This window comes from Myotis nattereri (genome assembly GCF_964212035.1).
Source record: "Myotis nattereri genome assembly, chromosome: 5".
NCBI lineage: Eukaryota > Metazoa > Chordata > Mammalia > Chiroptera > Vespertilionidae > Myotis > Myotis nattereri.
Window position 1 is genome coordinate 96,107,655 of NC_138080.1, and position 6,599 is coordinate 96,114,253.

A 6,599-nucleotide genomic window follows, 5' to 3' on the forward strand; every position below is an offset into this window, starting at 1 on the left:
CCTCGAGAATCTCTCTTCCCTTCCTCTGCCTCATGTTTCTTCAGAGCAGCCCCCACTGACAGCATTTGTCATTTTGTGTGTAGTTGACGTCCCCCCATGAAACTGGGTGCTCAATAGGGCAGAGGTTCAGGTTTGTTTTGTTCACTGCTTTGGCCCCAGCACTTAGAGAAGAGGCAGGTGCATAGTAGGTTCTCAGGAAGTGGTTGTTGAATGAATGCCTGATGGATGAAGATAAGGAAAGGGAGGAGGAGGGTAGCTGGGAAAGAGGAGCGAGAAGGCCCCACCATTAGTGGGAATAAGTGTTTGCATAAAAGACAAAGTCATACTTTTCTTTCTTAAGAAAGCAATTTGGTTTTCAAGTGCCTGGAATAACATTAGGCTAAGGACTTCTGGAATGCTTGGGATTTGTTTTAATGAATAGATGGAAATTATATCCAATTAGCATTAATTTTTATGTGTAAGCGAGTACAGCCAAATTGTATAAAAGCAGTTCTCTTGAATAATTTAAATGTTCTCTCTACCCCGCAAAGCGTTTAGCATACTCTTCCCTCAAAGATTCTATTAATGGGAACTAAAATCACAAGGTTTAAATGCAAAATGAAGGTGGTTTTTTTTCGTTATGCAGGCACATAAGTGAATACCTCAGAACTGGACAGACCCAAGTATCAGATACCAAGGACTTAACTTAAAATTTAGGGATTTTTAAAAGAAGAATATAGAAATAAGGGAAAGGCTTCTTTTTGGTAGAATTCAAATTAATGAGCATAGAAAGAATGATGAAAATTTTAAAAAATCACCATTATGCAAAATGTTTCAGGCAAGTATCATCAATACTGATGATAAAACATGTATAAAAGTATGATGGCTGAAACCGGTTTGGCTCAGTGGATAGAGCGTCGGCCTGCGGACTGAAGGGTCCTAGGTTCGATTCCGGTCAAGGGCATGTACCTGGGTTGCAGGCACATCCCCAGTGGGAGATGTGCAGGAGGTGGCTGATCGATGTTTCTCTCTCATCGATGTTTCTGACTCTATCTCTCTCCCTTCCTCTCTGTAAAAAATCAATAAAATATATTAAAAAAAAAAAGTATGATGAAGAGGATATGAACATAGTCTCAAAGTATCTCTCCAGCAAGATATAATAGTTCTTTTTTATGGGCCCAGCACGCTTCCGCTGCGCCACTCTGCTCCCCTTATAATAGTTCTTTTTTAAAAACAAAATTCATATTTTATTTATACTGAAATAAACTTTATGTAACTAGAGGCCCGGTGCATGAAATTCATGCACTGGGGGTTCTCTCAGCCCGGCCTGTGCCCTCTCACAGTCCAGGAGCCCCCATCGGGAGCGGGCCTAAGCTGTCAGTCGCACATCCTTAGCACTGCCACGGAGGCAGGAGGGGCTCCCGCCACTGCCACTGAACTGTGCTTGCCAGCCGTGAGCCCAGCTCCTGGCTGAGTGGTGCTCCCCTTGTGGGAGCGCACTGACCACCAGGGGGCAGCTTCTGTGTTGAGCGTCTGCCCTCAGGTGGTCAGTGCGCATCATAGCAACCGGTTGTTCCGCTGTTCAGTTGGTTTGCATATTACCCTTTTATTTTATAGGATTGGCTTTCTTCACCAAAAATAATGGCAATATTTTCTGTATTATTCCTAGATAACACAAAACGTATTTTTGTAGGTTTTCCAAGTTTTTTTTTTTAAAATATATTTTATTGATTTTTTACAGAGAGGAAGGGAGAGAGATAGTTAGAAACATCGATCAGCTGCCTCCTGCACATCTCCCACCGGGGATGTGCCCGCAACCCAGGTACATGCCCTTGACCGGAATCGAACCTGGGACCCTTCAGTCCGCAGGCCGACGCTCTATCCACTGAGCCAAACCGGTTTTGGTGGTTTTCCAAGTTTTGCTTATAAATCAAGATTAGGCAGTAGATATAGTCATGGAAAAAGACAGAATAAACAGACAAACTGGTTGTCATTATCTGTTGTCTCTGACTCTGTCTTGAACCATGAAGGAGAAGTGTTTGACATATACCTGCTAAAAAGCTTCTGAAGATATAAGTTCAAAAATAAAGGAATACAAAGAGCAACATCCAGATGTGGAACAACAATGGTAGGTTCTTCCATTCAATCTTTAACTGCAACTTGTTCCTTTAAGATCTTTGAATAAAGACAAAATTGACACTGAAATCCTTGTTTGGCAAACTCACATGTTTCTTTCACTGTCTGGTAATTCCCTTAACTGCCCATTACAGATTTTTCACAGCATACTCAATACTCCTGCTAGTCAAAGGTTAGTCGTGAGCTTCACGATAAGATTTTATAATATGTATTCCTTCTTCCCACACCTCCTCAAAATTTATTTCTACAAAGAACTGATAACTCAGTCCATGACAACTGGATCCAGTAATAAATGTTATGTCTAAAATGACTTTTCTAAAACAATTGCAAAGTGCCATTAGCAGAGATCACACAGAAATGTGACATGGCACTTTCAGTGCTGTTTTCTAGAAGAACAGTTAGTTCTCCAAAGCATGAAAGTTCAAATGGGCGCCATTTAAACAGGCAGATTATCAATGGCTAATCTACTCAGCATATTCAGTGGTTCAGTGGTTTACATATACCTTACAAGTTTTCTATAAGATGTTTTCAAATTTCTCACAGATTTTTTTCAATATCAAATAGAAAACCTATTTTAAAAGTCTCCCATGTATTTTTGATGATTTCTGAATTATCTGTAGAAGTTCTAACTTAGTTGTATAGAGTTTGATATATGTGTCCACCATTGAATCCAAATCATGTTTTATATCAACATTTCTGTTAAGCAAAGCTAAGTTACTTGACCTTTGGCCTGTCAAAGTGTTCCTCAGGTATGCTTTGAGACGATTCGCCCATTTTCATAATGTTCCTTCTCAACCTTCATCATAGGAAGAATACATAGGACTTTCAGCAATGCATAAACATTGGCAAAAAAATTGATGTCTGGCAGGTTGGGGGCTTCATAAATGGTGGGTGGAAGTGCTCTGTCTTTCCCTCTGTGTTTTTCCACTTGTTTCTCCAACAATGAAGCTCAGCTGAGAGTGTACCAGGATAAGGTGGGTTGCTTCTGTAAATGTCAGCATGGTGCTCGTCTGATGTATAGAATTTGAGCTGTACCATGACAGAGGGTACCAGAGATCAGCATTGAAGAGCTCTGAGATGCTGTTCTGAGAACCTGTCTTTCAGTTCCTGAATGATGTGCTCCACTGTTGGAACACTTAGAGCTTCTTTAGAGTAACCCTCAGAGGTCAGTTGAGATTCCAGGTTCCTTTGCTGAGCTCTGCAAAATTTCCCCAGGGAGCTTCATCTGAATATCAAGTTTGGTTGCCAAATTAGTGGCTTCCTGAAACTAAAATTCATGATAAATTTCAATGTTTTGCATCACTTCATTTAAAGAATGCAGCACTGCAGTCAAGCTACTGGCTGCAAAGAAGACATCAGAAGTCTGCCCCTGGAGATTTTCCCCAAAGGCTCTTATAAAAGATAGAACATTTTTAAGAATGACAATGATAACAATGTCATCAAAATCAGTTACTGCACTATAGAGTACAAATTCTCAGCCTGCTATACAGTTAATCCATCTTATAGTTGTGTCACTATTTATATCATCTAAACATAAAACAAATGCTTGTAGGAGGCCCACTAAAATTTCAAAAGCACCATGCATGCCTGCCTGTCCACCAAGAATGGCAAATTTCCTTCAGTTCTTGACCCCTTTCTTCATTGTTCTGAAAGAGGACAGAAATTACACTGTAAATCTCTAAAAGCAGTTTGTGGTGATTGATGGAAAAAAGAACCAACTTCCTGAATTGTTCCTAATTCAACAGATACTCCCATGATAGACACCAGTTTTGCCAACCACATATTTAAGGCACAGGAAGGGGCGAGTGTGTAGACAGCTTAGGGATATTTCTCTAAAAATCAAGAAGCAACAACTCTCATGTTAGAAGAAAATCCACTGGACACAATGTAAACCTGGCCACAATAATGCTCCATGTATAATCCTCTCTTCTCAGTTATCATGGTTTGAAATTTCATAGTTAAAATTTCGGCATCGCCGAGACTGGTTTGGCTCAGTGGATGGAGCGTCGGCCTGTGGACTGAGGGGTCCCAGGTTCGATTCCGGTCAAGGGCATGTGCCTGGGTTGCGGGCATATCCCCAGTGGGAGATGTGCAGGAGGCGGCTGATCGATGTTTCTCTCTCATTGATGTTTCTAACTCTCTATCTCTCTCCCTTCCTCTCTGTAAAAAATCAATAAAATATATTTAAAAAAAAATTTCGGCATCAGCATCTTAAGGCAGGAAGTCCACAAATTCCTCTCCCAGGTTATGAGATTCGTCAACAAACCTCACCATAGTGGGCAGGTGCTCTGTCTTTGTAATAAACGAAAATAAGTGAGTCTCTCACTTGCCTGAGGGTTTCCTCCCGAATGCAGCTGTCACAGATCTCGAGCATCTATTTCTGTCATGTTTTTTAACAGAACAGTGTGTTGACTGCTGTTGTCTCAAAGCACTTTCTCAGAATCTCAGTGCTTGAAATTTATCAGGAGTAAAGAAACCTCGGATTTCAACAGCTTCATGTCCATCCAGACATGTTTTGTTTTCCCCATAAGAATCAAAATTTCAAATAAAGATCTTAAGTATTCTTTTTTCCTTCTCTTCAAGAATTAAAGGTAAAATATCCTCATCCTCTTCTTCACCACCTTCTTCTGCATTGGGGTTCTGAGCATTGCTGTTGTTAATCTCTGTATGTTTTTAGTTGCTGCTCAGAAATTTTGTCAAATTTTTTCCATTTCAGTATCCTGATTTCATTCAGTTCTTTTACTCGTTTTCTGTGTCTACTATATAGATTGTACAAGTGACTGGTAAGATCAAATATCGTTGGTATTGCATTATCTCCAACAACTGTCCTATAAGGATTAGTTGTACAGATCATAGAGGTCTCAAAGTGTTTGGTACATAATCGATAATGTTTATGTACTTGATTAGGTGTTTTATTTTCTAAGTCTGCTCTCCTACAATTTTTCACCCACTTGTGGGATCTCTCTGGCTGGATTCTGAGGGAATCTGAAGCAGGCCAAGTCCCATTTGGTGCTTGTGGAGTTGGGGGCAATGCAGAAGTTCAGATTGGTCCTCTCCCATGGGCTGTCCAGTGTTCTCCCTGCCTCCATTAGAGCGAGAAAGGGGAAGGGAGCCAGGTCGGCCAGCCGCCTCATCAGGGTTGGTGTGCCAAGATAGATCAACTGATCAAAGGGAAAAATAGTAGCTTTACGGTGGGGAAACCTGTGGATACCGCCTGAACTAAGTGATCCAAGTTAATACCATCAGTCTTGGGACACAGAATCTATAAACCTCCCGATATGATTCACTGAGGAGGGCACAATATCACTTGTGTGGGATTTTTGCCAAAAATGCAGAACCTGAATTTAATCAGGAAACATCAGACAAACCCAAATTGAAGGACATTTCACAAAAGAACTGACTGCTGCTCTTTAAAAAATGTCAAGATAAAAACAAAATGTCAAGATAATGAATGATTAAGGAAGACCAAGGACCTGTCTTAGATTGGAGGGATGTTTCCTGGGACATGAAACCAAAAGCAATATTGGATCCTGGATTGGCCAAAAACCAAAAACACACACACAAAAGCATTGGTGGGACCATTGGCAAAATTTGAATAAGGTCTATGGATTAGCTAATGTTTTGTACCAATGTTAATTTCCTGGTTCAGATAATTGCACTATGATGATGGATGATTTTTACATTAGGAAGCTGGGTAATAGTTATAAGGGAACTTTGTGTACTACTTAGGAACTTTGTGTTAGCCCTAGGAAACTAATACATTAGTTAACATTTATTGAGAACTTACAACATGTAAGGCCCTATGTTGAGCTCTCCACATGCATTATCTCATTTCATCTTCACTTCAATCTTTTGCAATAGGTACTATTAGTGCTTCCAATTTATAGCTGAGAGAATCGATGCACAGAATGGGTAAGTAACTTGCCCTAGGTCACACAGCTAGTAAATGGAAGAGTGAGTTACTTCCTCTGCAGTCTGTCACTGGCATATTTCTGTACATCTCACTATACATCTTTTCCTGGCTTCCAGTACCATATGTTTCTTATGGGATGTGAAGTGGCTGCCTTCGATTAATTTCTCTCTATACCTCATATATAAATTCCAGGGATGAAAAATAGTCAAGTACAATGTGACTATCACATCCTGTTTCCTTACCACCCATGACTTCACAACCCACCCCAGCCTGGTGATATCAAATGTCTGTTTATTTAGAAGCACCAAATGTCTTAATCCTCTCAAGACAGGAGTGCTAATCATCCAAGGAGAGATTCCATTTTGAAAGTGAGCAAGTAATTTAAGCGAAAATTTGGGATTAATCTTGGGCATCTGAATCATGGGAGACTTCATTCTGGGGCAGTGGAGCTGCTTAAGAAAAGGAGGGAACAAATGTTTTCTCCATTTTATAGCAAATAATCTGAGAGATAATTACCCCCTGGGCTTCATTTCCTTGCCTTCTTGAGTCATTCCTTCATTCAATTAACCTT